The 19937-nt window shown below is 39.3% G+C and overlaps 1 protein-coding gene across 1 annotated transcript in view; it reads right to left on the bottom strand.

The window, feature by feature from the left end:
* peli1b (pellino E3 ubiquitin protein ligase 1b) overlaps positions 1–12262 on the bottom strand; it is a 50909-nt gene extending 38647 nt beyond the window's left edge. Inside the window, exon 1 of the mRNA XM_026191019.1 lies at positions 11828–12262. The gene's annotated coding sequence lies outside the window, so the exon portion shown is untranslated. The remainder of the gene's footprint in view (positions 1–11827) is intronic.
* Positions 12263–19937: the final 7675 nt, after the last annotated feature.

Here is a 19937-nt window from a genome sequence, read left to right as displayed (position 1 = left end):
TTTCTGGAGTAACCATTAGCTTATACCAGAGACCTTATAAACTTCTACACAAAGCAGACCAATTTCCCATGTGGTGTTACTCAAACAGTGAGTCTACATAGACACTGTAGTGGCTAATATTAAGCCACGTCGAGCTACTTTTAAGAGGATCTTCCATAGCTGTGACGATGGCGGAAAAAATGAGTAGTTGCTAACAAGGCCGATTACAATAATCCACTTTGGGCCGGATGCCAAGCACTTGACCCGAGGAAGTGTTGCCACAACAATGCTCGCACTCATCAGCTACAAACAGCCAGGCATGAAATATGTGGAGCAGGTCAGGAAGGGGACTTGAACGTTAGGGACAAGGTGAGGAATGTAAACCTGAGCTGTGTTGCTGAAAGCATATGTGAACATGGTGAAGATGGCATCAAAGGTCAAGGGGCTCTGTGTATAAAGCAAAGCTACAAGGAAACATGCAGGAGCATCCCATAAATGCTGCTGCAAGCTCAACACATCTCACACCTCTCTGGCCAATTTTAACCATGAACATGGCACATCCATTTACAAAGCATCTCATATTTCACTTCAAAAGTAAAAATGCTGCCTAGTATAAAATGGCAACACACACCCACCATTCCTAATGGGAGACTGGAGTCAAACCCCTCTGGCATCAAATTCCTGCTGAGAACTTAATTAAATAATTAAAACAAACCATTGGTTGCTCCAGAAGCCCCAATGGACTGCAGCTCCACAAAATCCAAGAGCGCCCCCACGGAAACAAGATCCGCTCAAGGTCTTATAATGTGGGACACCAGCGTTGGACTGTCTGGAGGCTAGGTATATTAGAAGACTAAGTCCACTGTGAACAGAGGTGAATCTGACTCATGGCTAATGTGTCATGGCTCATCCCAGTGTTTCCTTCTTTCCGCATCTTTACTCTCAAATAAAAGCAGCTCAGGATGAGTAATAAAGAATAGAGGTGGTTCCCATGTTTTCCTGTTTTTTTTTCTGAATAACATCCATGTGAATCAGACTTCCCAAAATCTACCTTGAGCTGTGTTAAATTAAGAATAATTAAAATAAGCCTTGATTCTCCCAAAAACTATAGCAGTAAACCCTATTTTGTCTGGCAAATGGAAGAAATGAATTTTACCTCAAGGCCTCTAATACAAGACAAGCTTCAGACAAGCAAATGCCAGACATTTGTAGAAATCTAGTATGGTCTCATACTACATAATGTGGCTATGTTTGACATCACAAGCTACTATTCAGGTTTTCCTGTGGTGCTATCAATTCATCAGTTTATGAGGGCACTGGGTTTTCCACTAGCAAATACCTAGAAACCTTTAGATCTTCATGTTACAATCATCTAGCAAATATTCACACCTTGAAACACCCCATATGGAAAAGAAATAGAAAAAACCTAAAAAGACTTGCATAAGATGTGGCCTACTTCATATAGTGAATCATATAAGGCTTATATAATTTACTCATGAAAGTGGCCACTTTCTCATTACTTTCATATATTGTTTTAGGAAGTATCCAAAACATACAAGTTTCATTTATATAATTTTTCAAGGGATCTTATATCTGTTTTAACTCTTTTATGCTTTTCATACAAGTTTCACACAAGACAGATACAAACTTTATTAGATTTATATATATCTTTTCCATATGGGGCCGAACACAAATTCATTTTTGCTACAAAATATAAAAAAAGCCGGGCAGGCTTGCATGTTAATATGTTGAGAAAAAACGTCATATGGTTACTGTCACAGTTTGCCCCTGTGCTGCTTTGTCCACTGTGGAACTAAGGTATCTTTTTTCAGTTTTCAGGGAAGGTCTACTGTCTGGTTTTCCCGTGAGCTGCACCGGGAGGAGGATAACTGATGACAGAAGGCAGGGGTAGAAATAGGAGGGCTGGTGTTCGAGTTACAGTCTCATTAAAGATTCAGAGGGAAGAACACAGACTATACACACAGACGACAAACAGCCTCGTAGGTGGACGTGTAACAAGACACAAACCTACGCAAGGTCTTAGACATGCAAAAATGACACGATCACAGAGGCAGACATATAATGTAGGATGATTGCATGTGCGGTACATGCAATCAGACACTGACGCATGTGTACAACAAGGATGTTCTGTACTCACATCTTAATACAAGCAGGCCATAAAAACATGGAATCAAGCATAAGCATGCAGTCATAATCACAGTTACAGAACAGGATATTACACTGAAGTACATTATTTCCTGGATACTCATCGCGGTAATAAACTTAAACCTTTACTACAAAATGTAATCATGGATTTAAAATTTTGACACCTGTGTGTTTGTGCAGTATGTTTTTTCTTCATTATCTCCATGGTCATCAGAATCTCTTGTGTTTGGTGACACATGATGTCCTCATGTTTCATATCCTTCAGATGTTTACTTTTTCTAAATTTTAAACCTCATGTGTCTATAATGTAAATGTTTGTACAACATCCAGGGTTTTCCCACACATACAGATTAGACTGTGCCAGAAGTTGAGCATCTTTGCTACCAAAAAGGACTGATATCGCCTTGCTCCTGGCACGCAAACAGCAAATACAGGACTTCAAAGCCAGGTCCACAGTTCCGAAAAATATGTAACTGCAAAGATACAATTCAGGGTTTTATAGTAAAAGTTTATAAAGAATGACTAAAATTCTCTGAGCAAATGGAGAATTTTCAGTTTCATAAAGAATCAGGATAAGTTGTGGAAAAACAGTATGTCTGCATAAAATAATCATAGAGGGTATGTTTGTAGACAGGTCTGAAGTTAAGAAAGATTGGGGGAGGGTATGATAGAAAGAGTATAAAAAGCCATGTTTCAGAAGGAACTGGGTTTCATGGCAAGGAATGTGTCATCATAAAGGAAGGACTTCAAAAGGATAGTGTAAAAATAGGATCCTCAAAGGATCAACCAACGGCAAACAGCTGTGAACGTCACTCTGGAATTAAAGTTCTTTTCCTCATTTTGCTGTAATAAACCAGGGATCTTTAAAGCAGAGTTGAGAAGTCTGAATAGACTAGAGGAAAACTAGGTGTTTTTCTGTTCTGTTTTGTTTTCTAATTTAACGACAACCCAAAAAAGCAGGAGGGAGTCAGCTGCTGGTGTAGAACGGTTTGCGGTAGTAAAAACATCTACCTGAACGCCAAAGACAAAAGCCAGACCTGCCTATCTGCAAAAACTGCTAAAGGCAGGCGGGGAGAAGAAGAGAACCTGTAAGCCTGCTCAGAAGGAAGACGATAGCAACACTTAGGAAAAAGCGAGACATGAGCGACGGAGCAAAAGGGAGTTTTTTGGAGGGAGACTTTGATATAGGCTGCAGGCTTAATGAGGACACAACCCAGGAGCCCCTGAGCAAGAAGCCAAGGGCTGAACTGGGAGCAAGTTATCTAGGCTCCTAAACCTACCCCAGTTTACCCCCTCTATTCTGGAACAAGGAAAGATGCCAGTGAAACGGAGGAACAACCCACAGAAGGGGCAAGAGGAAACAAAGATAAGAGTCAAGCCACATGTGTCACAAGCTGAAAAGGCAGGGCACAATAACCCAAGAACATGAATCAATGGGACAGATAAGATGAGGAAACAAAGTGAATGCTACCACAGAAGAGTAGGAAAACATCTTTAACCCTTGTATGGTGTTCGGGTCTGTGAGACCCGTGTTCAGTTTTTTTCAAAAGAAAAATTAAACAATTAATTATTTTTTCACGTGTAAATGTGTTGTGTCTTTCCACTCACTCCACTTGATTATAACTGATTTATTTATAACATTTTATATAAAAGAAAAACGAGAAGCACATTAATTCATAAATGTGATCTAACAAAGGTAAAGGGAAAAAATTAACCATGTTTGCTGTTCATATGTCTTGTAATTGGGATGAAGTAAACATCTGTTGAGTAATTTAACATAAAATTGTTTGATAGTGTTAATTTGGAAAGCCAAAACTCTAGCGGGTCCACCAGACCCATGAACACTGGCTGAGTAACAAAAATACGAACACCACACAAGGGTTAAAATGCCCAGTTACACGACAGTGGAAGCTGTCTTTAGAGATGGAGCAGGGCGTATTAAGTGTGGACTTACACAAGTGTACGCTAAGAATATGCCAGATACCCACCCATCTGTTTATGGTGACAGGGTCCACCCTTCAAAAACTGAACCAGTGTATCGGCAAGCTATAAGGAATGCTCCTTACATGGATGAAATGATGATTCTTGATCAATCAATGGGAAGCTCATCTTAGGAAGTTACTTGACCCCAGCAACAGTTACTGGCAGACGAATACAGCCTTACACAGGAAGTGGAAGGCGAGGAGAATATCCACCTTTTCACTCCCTAAGTGCAACCAGTGATTGCAAAGAGGGAGTGTCAAAATGGGCTGACGTCCCCAAGCCCCTGCCACTTATAAACCACAAACAAGCGGTTTAGTATGGAGCCATAATATGAATATTACGACTCAGAGTTCTGAAATCCATTAAACTGATGATGACTTTGTTTAAATTCAATAATCTATAGTAACAGTTTATAATGAAGGTAATGATTCATTGAGAAAATAAGAACGTGCAATTTCACAGTAAATAAGGATAAGCTGTAAAAAACAGGAAATGTGCTTGAAATAATCATGAAGGCCAAGCTGAGACATGTCTGCAGTTAAGAGCGGAAAGATATGATAGAAAGTACGTGAGTAAACTGGAGTACAGAACTGGGAAAATCAGAGGATCGACCAATGCCAGCTCTGAATGGATTGCTGGAATTGAAGTTCTTTAGCTGATTTTGCCAAAATGGCCCAAAGACTTTAAAGGAGTGAGGCTGTATTGGCCATGCAACGTTTATATCACTCTCTCCAAATGTAGTATTAGATATCCAGTCTCAGTTCTCTTGATTAAATTTTATTATGATGTGCCTGTGATTTCTTTCTTTGGCACTTAAACTTGCCTTTTGTTTAAGCCAGTAAGCCAGCTGATCCCACTTTGAGTAATACTCTCAGAACACAAACTCTGGCCTTTTAAATGGATACCTGGTCCAGACTTCCTGTATAGGGACACCTGAGATATTACAGGTACGCGTGGTTGTAAAGAAATTATTAAATATTTTTCGGTTTTTTCATTCAAGTATTTTGTGACAAAAAATAAATGAGACATGTATTCAGTCGCATTTCCTGATCAACTCCGTCTTCCTGTCCTTCAGTTGTAAAAGCAGCCCTAAGCAGCCATGGAGAGCGTTACACATTTCCAGAGCCAGTCGATCCCAGAGCAGAACAAGGACTACTACTGCCATATTCAACACAGTGAAGCCTGAGTACATTCGACCGCCAGAGAAAAGACACACTAGAAAAGCAGCTGAATGATATCCAGGACAAACCTGGCCAGGCGGGAAAGAAAGCATGAGACAGGAAGGAACAAGGATAAATGATTAGCTTAACCTACAAGTTATGACCATGGTGATATCCACAATGTAATATGGCGTTATTTTCAAGGACAGTGGTGAAAAATGCTAAAATGAGTCACTAAATATACGGAAACACAGATTTTCAATGCATTTCCTTATTTTTATACTAGCCTAAAAAAATAACATAAAAGAACCAAACTCATTGACCTGAGTTGTTTTTTTCTCCCCACAAGAAGTTAAGTCCTCACAGGGTGTTTATAGACTCCACATCATCAGCACCAAATGCTTATATAGTCATGTCATGTTTTGATTGCATGAGGCATCCAATGTGACCTTCTTAAATGCACACAACAGCAGAAAACAGTGTGTGTGTGATTTGTGAGCTCAAAATGATTCATCTGCATCCAGTTCAGTGTTATTGAGGTCAGCATGTGTCACTCTTATCTAGAAAAACAATACTGAATAGAAGAGAATAAAAAAAAATAGCCCTTATTGTCATTGTACATGTTCAATGAAACTGTGGGTGCTTCATGCTAACTGTGCAGGAATAAAATAAGGATGGAGGACGGTGCTTGCCTACCAACTATACAGTGACTACATTAATGTTTATAGCAACTAGAAAGATGGAAACATTTAAGTTAAATAATTTTACTGTATTTAAAGGTAAATTAGTAGTTTGAAACAGATGTTATAAAGGTATATAGCATCAATCATCCCGTTTCCACAGAAGCTAAAGCAGACAGCAACCATCAGGGAAAACGTTCTCATCAGTTGCGTGCCTTTGGTTGGTTAATGTTTCCGTTCACCATCCATTTCTTAAAGTGTTGGTGCCGGTTGGTTTTCTCTAGAAAGGGAAAGGGGAAGGGCGTGTGTAGGTCTAATTGAGCTGCACCTGGTTGAAAGGCAGCCAAATTAAATGAGCTGTCGTTTAGTCCTAATACCCCATTCAGGCTTCAGCTGTATTAGTTTGGCTACTCTTTCCAGACATTTAAAACAAAGACTTTACATTGCTCAAAAATTTAAATAGTACAACACTTTTATATATTATTTATTTAAATAGCATATCTCAGAAATCTCAGGCCAAAGCATCAACAAGTTACACACTCAACTGTTTGCGTGTCCGATGCACACGCAAGCTCATTTGAGACAGGAAGGTTAAAAAGTGAAGCAGGAAATGGTGATCAAGCACGATCAAAGGAGGGGTTGACAATTACAAGCCCATGTGTGCATATGAAAATGAGCATGCATGTGCGTGCAGCAGTATAAAGTGCCAACCGATATCACCAGCAACAGCTGTAGTCGCCTGTCCGAACTAATAGCAAAGCAGGAAACCTCTGAGATTTTATCTTAATAATCGCACAAAAGTTCTCTTTCACTTTAAAAAAAAAATATATATATATATATATACACACAACCTCAACAGTACTTTCAGTTTCAGCTATAAAAAGTGAAAATTTATTGTGATGTAAACAGAAACTAAAGCTCTTGTGGCAACAGGCTGCGGTTTGAGTGTGGGGAGAGGTGTTGCTCATTATCATCAAAAAGGCATGCCAACAACACAAAGGTGAGAAACCCAGCCCATTCAGGGCATAAGAGCTGTCAAAAGGTCATGCTCTCCCATGAATCGGCCTCTTTGGTAAACGTGAAATGTAGTGGCCTTGTCTTTATGTAACAAACTGCACATCGAGTATCTACAACACCTGCATTTTTTTTTTACTAAAGTGTATCAGCAAATAACCAACATTAACAGAATTTCTTCCCCCCATCAGCATTTACAAATAAGGATCCTATTCATGAATTTAGAGTAATAAAGCTGCCAAAAAAGCTTCAGTGTATTTCAGTTTCCACTCTACCCTCAGTTTTCTGACTTAGGTATTTAAAGCAAGAGAAAAGGTCTTTGTGAGGGAAAGGAATGGAGTAACAAATTGGTTAATGGTAGAAGATAAAAAGTAAGAAAAATATAGAACAAAAAAAGTATACTGTGTCCTCAACATTGTCTGAAAAAAGTAGTAAGAACTAAAAGGGAACTGGGCGAGCTCGTCCTTAACCTAAGCTCTTTCTCTTATCCTTCACCTCTCGTGCAATTTTAAAGAAAGATTTATTTCTTTTCCACTGCTCCAGTAAGATTAACGAAATAGAGCCCTGTAGCTTTTGCCTAATCTTACAAACAAACAGACAGCACTCATCACATGCACCTTGGCGTCAGCAAAGACATAAGCAGGCACTCTCTTCAGCTGCTGTACCCATATGTCTTGAATTGTTGTCTTTCACTATAAAATCTTTATTTGTGTTAAGATAATAAGACTCAAGAGACCATAAAGCAATCAGGCACAGCATTAAAACCACTGCCAGGTGAAGTGAATAACATTCATATTCTCTTTACAATGCAATGATGTGCTGAAAAACCTTGAGCCTTAACCCACAGCGAAGCACTCCCCCATCCGGATATTACCACCTGCAACACCATAAGAACTGGACAGGACCAACTTGAGGAAGACAATAAAGACTATATAGTCTTATCTGGGCCTTTAAATTCCCAGATTCCAAATCCGACTAAGCAACAATAGGACGGCTACTACCGAATAAAGGCTCCACTCCCAACACCCCCGTGTTAGACACAGCAGGAAACATTCAGAGATCCTGTGTCCATGACCCAATGGATAAGTTGCTTTGGTGGTACAAGAAGAACGTGCACAAAGTAGGCAGGTGGTTTTTATGTTCTGGCAAATCAGTTTCATGTTGGGTTTCACTTGCCCAAAATGCAATCCACAAAAGCAGCATTCTCCCAAATCTTTTCAAAGGATACTCGGTTATTTTAACCCGGTGCATTAGCTGCATATGTGGCATTTGTGGCTCTACCTTGGTTCTATCTCAGGAAAATGAGGACTCAAAAAGCAAGCACATATTATGGCAGCTGCTCACATAAATATGATTTATACAAATGCTTGTCTGAATCTGAAATGAACCACTTGCAATGAGTGGAAGGAATGATCCATTTGTTTCTTAGGTTTAACTTGTTTAATGTCATTTGTTTTTTAAAATGAGTCACATACTGAGCATGTATCCTCACAGCTCCTTAACAGATCAGCCTACCAACAAATGACTGCCTTGCAAGCAAACGCACAAGAACCTAACCGTGACTCTGGCAAAAAAGGAAAGCGCCCTAAGCGCAGGCTCTTTAAAGCAACACTATGGAAAATGGCTGGTGGTTTAACGCTCCCCTTCCTCTTTTACTCCCTACCTTGCAGAAACAAGGCCATAGAATCGTGCCCACTGTCTGACCCACTTTCCATGACAGACGTAATCTCCCTGCACAAACTTCAGCCTGTTTACCAGCCCAGGGGAGTGTAAGCCGGACTGGGCGGAATGTGCCAAGCTCCTCACACAGCGGGAGGAAAGCTGCCGCTCAGCTGTACCGACGATTACACCCGCTGAGCTCATCGGCCCTCTCTGATAAAACTACACACCACAGGCACGTGCACACTTAAAGAACGCTGCAAACACAAAAAATCTCCTCTCAGCACGAGCACACTGTATCATTAAGGTTTAAAAGGGTGCCAGCACACAGATGTTTGGCAAGTGGCTGAGTGGTTGGTTTGAAACTCAAATATAATCACTCAATGCAAGGATCCTGTCATGATTGGCAGCTTTAATTTGTCTGAGTGAATGTGCAATAAAAAGGCTTCTATACAGTTCACATAAACGCATTCATTCAATTTGTCCACTTATCTTCGACAGTCTACTTATCAGGCTGTCTTGACAAAGTAATACAACAATGTAGCGCTATGTTGTGCTGCTATGTTTTAAAAATGTACTGTAACAAATCTCCTGCAGCAGTATTTTTCAGATTAAGTGCAAAACACACCCAGAAAAAATATGGAAGATATGTAGAATTTTCCTTTTAATTGTGAAAGACTATCATTGATCTTCGCACTAAAGACGTTTTGTCAAAACTATTTCTGAACATTTGCTTCGTAATGACAACATTTCATCATGCAAACAGGCTTCGGGAATCCAAAATCCCTCACAGAAACAAAAATGCGTTACCAAAATTGCCATAAAGTCAACTGCTCATACTTCTTCTTCAAATATTGAAAGCCACTTTTAAAAGGCCGATAGGGGGTAAGCACATTAGTAATTCTGTTGGTGTTTAGCACAGTTTCATGGTGCTACTGAAGCTGTTCATCTACAAAATCATGCTAAATATTTAATTGAAATTAAAAAACGTAAACATTTTAGATGAAAAGGGTTCATTCCTTTTTTTTCCAGTCCAGACCGAGGCGAGACTGTGAGGCCTCCCTGTGTCCCCACAGACTGGGTAACTAAGGATACAGGCAGCACTGAACCTCCATTAAGACATCAGAGCTGCACTCCCGTCTGACACCGACAGCTCCGATTTCCTTCCTGAAATTGAGACTCTAAAGCATGCTGAGAACATGAACACACACTCGGGCCTGTAGCCAACACACCCTATGTAAATGTGCAAACGTGTATATGCAATACTTGCACTCTCCCCTCTGTTACACAACAAATCCTGGCCCAGTAGAAGCTGAAGGTTCCACAATTTATAGCAGTGATGAATTGCAGGATTCTTATGCAGGTCTGCACTGTGACGCAGGATTAGGGATTAGTGAGATAAGAAATCAGATTTAACTCTGGATTTTCAGCGTTGCAAAGCAGTTCGCTCCTTTTCCTCTGTTATGTTCAGGGGATCGATAAGTATAAAATCACCACCTACTGACCAATCAATGCTCTTGGAAACAGAATCCCCATTCGTTGGAGATCACTCTGGCTTTGGTGCATGGATAGTTAAAAAGTCTTTAGTTCTATAAGTCATCAACAAATGACAGCAATTCTCAGCTGAGAGAACTTTAATTCTTGTTTCTTTTAATTCCATATATAATGTAATAATAATATATTTATATAATAAAGTTTACTAAAGATTTACAAATGATATTCACCAATATGAACCTTTTTTTTTTTAGTTTGTTCTTGTCTTGTCCCCCTACTGTCAGGTCACAGTTGAAAAAGCAAACATTACGCTAACATAAATTCAGTGGAGGACAAAATTTTAATTGTAGTCAGACTTTATTTGGCAATGACATTGAAAGCATATAAACTTACACGACTAACAGTCGACACTGTTCTTTAACAGCTTAATGCCTGCAGTAACTGTTTTGCTTTCAAATTCCTAATACTTGTTGAATATTTGTCATTCATCAGTGTTTCTACACACTTTATTGTGAACATGTCGAAAAACCTGTGCTGCTCTGCTTGGTCGGTTATCAGCATTGCTACAATATGAAGACATATTCTGAGAACTGTTTAAATCTTCTTCATAATACAGGGTCTGATTCTAGACACCAGATCTAGACGTGTTTGGTCACTGATACAAACCCATATTTCCCAATAACACTGTGCACAACTTATATGTTTGCAGAAAACTGATTGCAACAGAGCACGTTATATACGCAACACTTTTCGCACCATGCATCTGTAGCTAGAACTCTTTGAAAGCCTACTTTCCTGCTTTCTTTTTAAGCTTAAATTAAATAAAAATGTGATAGAACTATACAGTTTATAATTATTTGAATTTCCTATTCTGAAACAAATTTTAAAAAGCTGTGGGGTTGGTTCAGTGACAAAATTAAATGCACTGGCTGCTACAACTTGCCAACATTTCCTCATTAGAGTTCACAATAAAAGGCAGACAATGGAAGTAAGATCAGGGGCAGATGGTGTTAATGCACGTCCCTCTTCTCTGTGACATTTCCAGAAAGGGGAAGGGAAGTGGTGAGATCTACACCAGCTACCCAAACCAGACAGAAAGGAAAAAGAAAAAGAGATGAGGAGAAGGGGGGGGAGACAGAGAGGTGAAATGAGATGGGAGACAGAGAAGGAGAGGAGGGGGGAAGTCATTAACTCGCAATCAAGCTCTGGGAATGGCAAAAGAGTCCGTGCATTTGCTTAAGCAATGTACCCTTTCTCACTCACCCCTCCCTGTGACAGGTCAGCACCCAGGATGGATGGGATGTAAACTAATACCTGCATCTCTGAAGCCTGCATTGCACACAAAGATACAGTCAGCCAATGCCAAGCAGAGAGCTGTATCTTAGCGAAGCTGCCTCTGATTTCCACTTAGATAAACACACAGTCAAAACAGGTGCATATGTGTGTGCGTCTGAGAGACAAAGATCAGCGCTCTGCAGCTGCAGCACTCCCTGTCATGACTTTACTCGCAGAGTAAGTGAGTGAGTGAGTGGACATTACCAAATGAGGTAAAGTAGCGTTAATGAAGGAGCAGTTCATTCCCGGAGCCGTTTGCAGAACAAAGACAGTTATTAGCGGGCAGCAGGATGGCTATTGTCGCACTACACCCGCTGTTTTAATTATCAAGCAAAGTCAGGTGGCCTGCGAACTCACTGCGATATAAATGATGAGGTCCTCTTATTGTCCCGAGCCTGCGGTCGGTCTCAGCTGCTTAGCCTTCCAACCAACTTGCAGAGGCTAAGGAGCTAGCTATCGTCCCACCGGCTCAGAAGGAAAAAAACAAAAACATGGAAAAAACGGCAGAAGATTTCGTCCTAATTTCTCCGCGTCTTAGCTGCTTAAAAAAATAAAATAATAATAAAAAAAATAATAAAGCGTATCACGTAGGAAAAATAAATAAAATGGAAGCAGATTAGGGTTTTTTGGTATTTGCTCTCCCCTTCCAGGAGTCGTGAATTGCAGACGCTCACCGTAAGAGAAAATATCCACGGTGCTTTCTCTTTATTTTAAATGACAGCCTCTCCGCGGTGCGCTGTCCTTTGTTGTGAGCATCTCAACGTAAACACGGAGCCGACCCGTTCTGCCCGTTCTCCGCCTGCGAGCGTGCGCTGTAGGCGGGGACAGTGAGAGTGACGCCGCCGCACAGCATCCTGGGACTTGAAGTTTTACCTCCCCCAACTTGTACGAGACCTGTCAGGCTTTTCAGTTTACACAATTATTAGCGTAAGTTAAAGATATGTATATATATATATATAGCAATATTTCAGGTTTACAGATATTGGGAATGCAGATAATTTATTTCTTGTTAATTTATCCTGGGTTAATTTATCCAGTTATATGAACTGGACGGGCAACAAGGGCGATAGGGCGGCCTTTAGCTCAAGTAGCATTGCTTTTCCATTTTCTTTTTTTTTTAAAAAGGAAAGAGTATTTACTTTGTTACTCACACAAAGCTGAGGTTATAAATTATGATAAGCAGCAAGACCCGTTAAATTTACACATAGGAGTAAGGTTCAGTCCTATGATTAATAAACCTATACACTAGGTCAAAGTTAAACAAAAAATAATTACAACTGAACATGGATAGCAGACTTAGAGAGAAATCTAGTCTCAGTTACTAAAGTGCAGAAACCTCTGTCTTTGATTGCAAAGCAGGAGACAAGCAGGAGAGACATTATCTCTAGTTCCTGGTGTGAAAATATGAACTCACCACACACACAGACACAACAGTTGACTGTTAGCGCACAATATCGTCACCGCATTTCCATTTGTTTTGAAATTTTTAAGTGAAACTACATCATACGGACAAGCATACTGGGCCACCAACACTTTACATGTACAGGAGCTGCTTGGTCATGTAAACTCATGCCATCAAGGTCCTGGTGCACAATTTTTGTGCTGATGTTAATGCCAGAGGAGTTTTTGAACTGTGTGAAATATGTGCCCCAGCAGCTGGCAACCCCGCTCTTTAACTTTACATTGTCTTCCACTTGGTGCCTGAATTTCACGTTGCCATAATAACACATAATCAATCATGGAATATCTAGGAGGGAAGAAATTTCACCAAATTACCTGTTACAGTACCACACACGAATTCAGTGAGCTTTTTAAAATGGCCCATTCTTTCACTAATGTTTGAAAAGTTAGAATGCATGGCCAGGTGCTTGATTTTATACTGATTGCTGCAGAAGAACTAAACTACTATTAACCAAATAATTAAGTTAATCTCAAGATACAGTAGCTTATCTGCCTTGTGGGTCTTTTCATTACCAAACTAACATAATTTACCATGACCTTTAACTTTACCTTTATGAACAGGTTGGACCCCCAAGACCTGTCCATAACATTAATGCTGATATAGATACTGGCGGCTTAGACTGACAGATGTTCTGACAGGCCAGTGTTTGCTAGGCCTCAGCTCCCCTAATTCAAGACAGTGAACTGGACAACACCACTGTGTTTGTTCTGCTGGTGACTTTAAAGTATTTTTAATGGACTACTTTCTAATCCAGATCTGCTAACTTCTGGCTTTTATTTATTTTTTTTCACTTTGCTTTCTTTACTTTATGTGTAAAAGCCAAAATTTTGGTGGCTAAATTGCTAACTGGCTAAATCGCTAATGGCTTCAAGATTAGGAATATAAAACCAGTGGCTCAAGCAATAGTGGCTGCATACATCTGTCATATACAAGCTATGGTCTAAGACTATACTCATATAGTATACTAACTCTTAGTATACTAACTCATACTAACTCTTTGTTATGAAGGGGAAACGACCATACACAGTTTGTAGGAAATTCAGAATAAGTATAGAATAATATATCAGTTAAAGGTGTGTCTAAAACGATATGTTTTATGAAATAATATAAAAAAGGGGGGGAAATGTGAAACAATTTACATCTATCTATTTTTTAGCCACTTATTTATCTCTGCTGCCACGAGGACTGATACAGGACATCTCAATAACTCTTTAACACCAAGCAGGTATGCACGTATGCCTAGCAGAGAATCATCTGTTTTCTCATGTTAATGAGATCATGTTAAATTGTCATGTTAACCGTTTATTTCAACTGTTAACCAAGGAACAGTTGGCAACAGCGGCACCACCATGCCGTTTGACAATTACATGTAACTACTAAAGTTACTTCCCAGCTTTGCTGCTGATACATTGGTACAGCTGGCCGTTAACACACACAAGGGTAACGACGGCTCGTATCTTTCACATTATGTACTTTTGCAAAGCCTTCTTAATATCTCTGCTTTTAAGAGTTTGGTAATGCTCCAAAGTAGAGTTTCAAAATAAAACCTTTATATTTCAAACATATGTGCGTGCACAAGACTCACGTAGTTCATGCAAAGTAGGATTATAAGTATGAGTTGTATGCATGAGTCAGTCAAGTAGTAGTAGATCTGGAAAGACTAGTTGACTTTCACGACACTGTATTTTAATTATGCACTCACTACAGATGTGGTAATAGATAATGGTAATAGACTGTCTTAGTAGGCATTTGCACTGTCTCTACTAGAATAAATGCACTGAAACTGAAATTATTTTTATTAAAAAAGTAAAATCTTCTTTTAATCCACATTTGGATGAAATAAATGCTCATATCTAATAAAAATAAAGTAAAATGATTTGATAAAGACCAAAACATTATGAGGTTCTTTTGAACACCAGCTATTCTGCTTTGCTGCCTCTCCCCTTTCACGTCAGTCTGTGAGATTCATGTGATAATAACTCTGTAGACATGCTGTACATGACTTCACTTTCAGTGAAAACACCTTACATACCATTTTTTAAAAGCTTTATCCTGGGTGGAGCTAACTGGAATGAAAGTTGTGTTACTGTCTGTCTTGCTGCCGCCGTCATTTTTGTCTTTATCTCCACCACGCTGCATGCCATCTTTTTCCTTTTTCCTCCAGTTCGTGAGTGTGTGAGCATGAGCGAGTCTGCGGGTGTTTTCCAGAAATCATCTTTTTGTTTTAGAAACCAACTTAACAGTTTTTAATGTGGTGAATTATCGGCTTTGTATTTGTTTTTGTTTGAGTCAAAATATTTCAGTATCCAGGACATGGACTCAGTCAGTGGAACGAAACTTTTCGGAGCTGTTTGCATAACGAGTCTGAGCTTTTTCAATGACAAAGCTGTCATTGCACACCTGAAGCATTAATACAAAGCTTGTGTTCCTGTCTAGTTTATATTAGAGCCAAGCCAGTATGTCTTGATTGGGGATAAAATAGTGCATACACAGCACCAGGTATGCTTATATAATATGTGGATCCAGAAACTTTAGCAGACCCATTGGTTTTTGTACAATGACACAATGTTTGTATAACCCCAGCCTAAAAAAAAGCTGGGACACAGTTTAAAGTTTAAATAGAACCAGAAAGCAACGATCTGCAAATAATATAAATCTATTGTGTATTAACAATAGAAAACATAAAATATATCAAATGTTTAATGTTGAAACAAGGAAAAAATTATCTCATTTTGAATTTAACGGCAGCAACAAGTTTCAAAACTAAAAGGACAGGGCAACAAAAGCCTAGAAGTAAATGTTACTGATAAGCAGCGCCTGGTGGATAATTTTGCAAATAAATAGGTTAATTGGCAACAGGTTAGTAACTTGATTGGGTCTAAAAAGAACATCTTAGGGAGGCAGAGTTTCTCAAGGTGGGCAGAGGTTCACCATTCTGTACAAAGACTGGGCCCAGACATTGTGGCATCATTTCTGAATAATGTTCATCAATGTAAAATTGTGAAGAGTTTGTCATTGTTTGCAGTTCATAGCGTTAAAAAGAGGTTCAGAGAATCTGGATAAATATTTGCACAAGGAGACAAGGCAAAAAAACCCCATACTGAATGCCTGTGATGTTCAGGCCCTCGGGCAGCATTGCATTAAAAACACACATGATTCTGTCGTGTAAGTCACTACATGGGATGGGAGACATTTTCAGAAATCATTGTCTGTCCATTCACAAATGCAAGTTAAAGCCATATGTGAACATGATCCAGAAATGCTGTCATCTTCTCTGGGCCAAAGCTTATTCAGAATAGGCTGAAGTAAAGTGGAACGGTTTTCTGTGGTCTTTGAAATTTTCAGTGGAAAACATGGAAACCATGCTCTCGAGACCAAAGTGGAAAGGATTCATCCGGCTTGTTATGAGCGCTCAGTATAAAAGTCCACATCTCTCATGGCATTGGGAGTGTATTAATGCCTATGGGATTGGTAGTTAGCACATCTGCTCCCATCCAATGACCTGTTTTTTTAGGGAAGGCCCCGCATATTTCAGCAAGACAATGCAAAAACGCATAATGCAGCTATTAAAACAGCATGACCTCATACAAGAAGAGGTGGTGAGCTGGCCGGTCTTCATTCCAGAGTTTTAACCAAATAAAAACATTTGGATGACACCAAAAAATGACAAAGAAAATCATGAAAAACATTTTACATAGCATCCCAACTTTTTTGGAATTGGGGTTGCATGACTGCTATAAATATTAATGTATTCCTCTGCCAGTTAAATAAACGAGGAGCTTGTGACTGAGTGACAGAGAAGTGGAGAGTTTTTAAGTACTTGTTTTTTAAATTATTTTTATTATTATTTATCCCCATGTATGTGTTTCCATTTGCAGTTTTTGTCTTATTTGGTGTTAATGTCTGTTTTTTTAGTACAGTACTTGGAAGATTTTCTCCTATGGGAGAAAATACAGTAACCCTATCTTATCTTGTCTCCCATTTGTTATGGCCATGTGGCCCAGTTTGTAAGAGTCGTCCTCTGTGATCTTTCAGGCCTTTTGGTGTTGTTAAGTTGGACAGTAAATCAATTCTCTTCTAAGAATGATCTCTCATAAAGCTTTTGTTATATATCCGATAGGTTTATTTTGGTTTTCCTAACGATGGCTTCCTTCTCTTGCGTTGACATATCCTTGGACCTTGTTTGGAGACTTCCAGTAAACATCTACCAAATGTTTGTTCTATACTTGGAATCTTTTAATGATAAACAGCAGAACTCAGCAGGTCATGGAGCCCTTTGTCAGTCAGTTATCTAAATAATTTGGAGGACTTTGTTATTGTCCTAACACTTTAAGACCTAACTGTATCTTATTGTAGAATTTAGCAACCCAGTAGTCAATGAAGGGATTGGAATTAGAGCTAGTTTTCTGAAGTGTGACTGATTGATGTTATCTCATATGAAGATAATATTAAATAATAAAAATAATAACAACATAGTCATCAGAAAGCATTGCAGCATAAGTGAAAATCTGCTACTTTTCAGCTGCTCCATCACTGACAAGGGGGCGCCACAGCGGGTAGCACTGCATATTTGATTTGGCAGATGTATACGCTGGATATTACATTTGTTTTTTCGCCAAATTATTTAAAATTACTGAGTCTGCATCAAATTATCAATAACCTTTGTCCAAAAATTCACTCCCTGTACGGAAATCCTTGAAAATTGCTTTCCTCCATACTGAAATGTATGCACATGTTCTTAAACCATTGATCCAAATTTTGTTGAAATCTGTTTGACAGTTATAATAGAGTGTGGAGGTGGAACTTAGAAGTAAAGTGTATAAATCATCTGACCCATATATAAGAAACAAGCATGGTCGTAATAGCCTTAGTTTAATTATAGCCATGACACACACAACAAACATGTGGTTCCTGTCTGTCTCTCACATAGTGACTGTCCAACGAAGGCAAAAAAAAAAAATGCAACCAGCAAACAAAAACACTTAAATCCCAACTTTATGCTTGAGAACTGCTGGTGAATACAGGATGTTATGTAACATTTCAGAGCTGTTGTTCATCACTAAACATCGCTAGATCACATCATTAATCCACAGGAAGGAAACTAGTTTGGTGGCTCAGACCAGTTTCAGCAGATATGTGAAAGGTACAATTATTCTAACACATAGTCAAAGAGGACCAGTTCATATTCCACTTAATTAAAAAAAAGAATAGTTAATAATGACGTACGTTAGAAAAAATATTTTCCCAAACCTTAAAAATTAACACGTAGGAACAAACTAAATCTCACTGAAATGACCTTTTCTCCTTCAAAGACTTGGGAAGTGAGACCACACCAGATGTGGTGCAAAAAAAATGACTGCAATACGGCCCCAGCTGTGTGTATATAACGCCCAAAAGATCAGTCTTACCAGAAGACCTTCATGTTTTTTGATGATGCTTGGATGTATATAGTTGGATAGAGTGGGAGACAACTCATTCAATGTGAGAATGAGTGGAAAAATCAGGGGAGGCCAAGAACACGTTAAACTGAACTCAGCTTTGCTCACACACACACACATCAGCACAGAGACAGACTTATTTTTATGCTGCTGAGACGCTGTAAAACACACACTTACGTTTCCTAATAAAATACACGCCTGCTGCTCCACTGGATGCCAGGAGTGAGTAGTGGGCGTTGTGAGCTGAAGTGGTTTTCAACGGGCTTCAGAGACTGAAAGAAGACTCTGACTTTAAGGCTTTGAGTTAAGAAGCATAAGAAACCATGTGTGCAGTATGCATGCACACACACACACACATAGACACACACTTCCATACACACACCTTGCATAATCTTTGCACACATTTTAATCAGTGTTTGAACCCTCCTGTTTACGTTGCTACGGTTACAACACCAACACTGCTCCTGGTCGTTTCCAGGGTTGAAAGCAGCAGACACACCTTCCTTTGATTCCTCGGGTGAAAGCGCTTCAGCCAGTTCATTTCACTCGGTATGGATGTTTTGACAAGTGCGCCTCTGTGCAGGAGCCAGTGGGCTGCACTTCTGTGTAAAACATCAGGAAATTATGAAAAATGTAGACACACACTTGTGGCGCATATGGTTGGATTTAAACCCTTGGGGTACAGGTGGATCCTGCCGTTACTTATGTGTGCACATGGTAAAAAGCCTTGCTTGAGTCCAAAATGTGATATTAGCTTAAAGTTATATACAGAATAATGCCACAGTTATACCCTGTATAAGTATTTAGTAACAATTTTACTACTCAAAACTGGAGGACGGACATTTTTGAGAATGTATTAATGCAGTAAACCACACAGCAAGCTGTATAACTTGAATTAATTGCATTAAAAATGTTCCAAAAGGCACTTACGTCCACAAAATGAAACAGCTTGCAGCGATGTGGCGGCCAAAGAGTGAAGAAAGCCAATCGCATTCACTGACTTTAAGTGAAATAATTGCAAAGTGAGTGGGTCCTTGACCCGAGTATGAAGGAGAACACAGAATAGCACTGACTGACATATGACACGGCAGTAAATGTATTAGAGGTTACCTAGGCAACCATGAGCCACAAAGTGATGCTTGACGATGGAACAGCTTCCTGTGTGGACAGGGTTTAATACCACAATTGTTGCTGAGACTCCCAGTTTTGTCCAGAACAGATTAACAGAGGTGAAGCCAAGCAGACATCCATCAACCACAGCTCCTAATAATGCTAAGTCTAAAAGAACTACCCGACTTTGGAGCTGGCCTCAAGTGGCCAGTAGAGGAACTGCAGTTTTTGGAGCTTCTGAGCTAGCTTTATTTTTCAGCCCCTGAGGTTGCTGCTTGGTAAAGAATTAAGAAATTTTAAATCCGGATTTGACCCAGATAAATTTTTTTTTTTTAAAAGGATTTAAAAATTAGGAAAATGCATGATAAAAAGACTGAACAACAACAAAAAAAAAACTTATAAAAAACTTATAGTAAAGAAAACTTATTTCTTCCAGCATCTTTGTAATCTGCACCAT

This window comes from Astatotilapia calliptera, chromosome 13, assembly GCF_900246225.1.
Source record: "Astatotilapia calliptera chromosome 13, fAstCal1.2, whole genome shotgun sequence".
Lineage (NCBI taxonomy): Eukaryota > Metazoa > Chordata > Actinopteri > Cichliformes > Cichlidae > Astatotilapia > Astatotilapia calliptera.
Note: the sequence above shows the minus strand (reverse complement) of the source record. Positions and strands in the feature narration are given on the sequence as shown.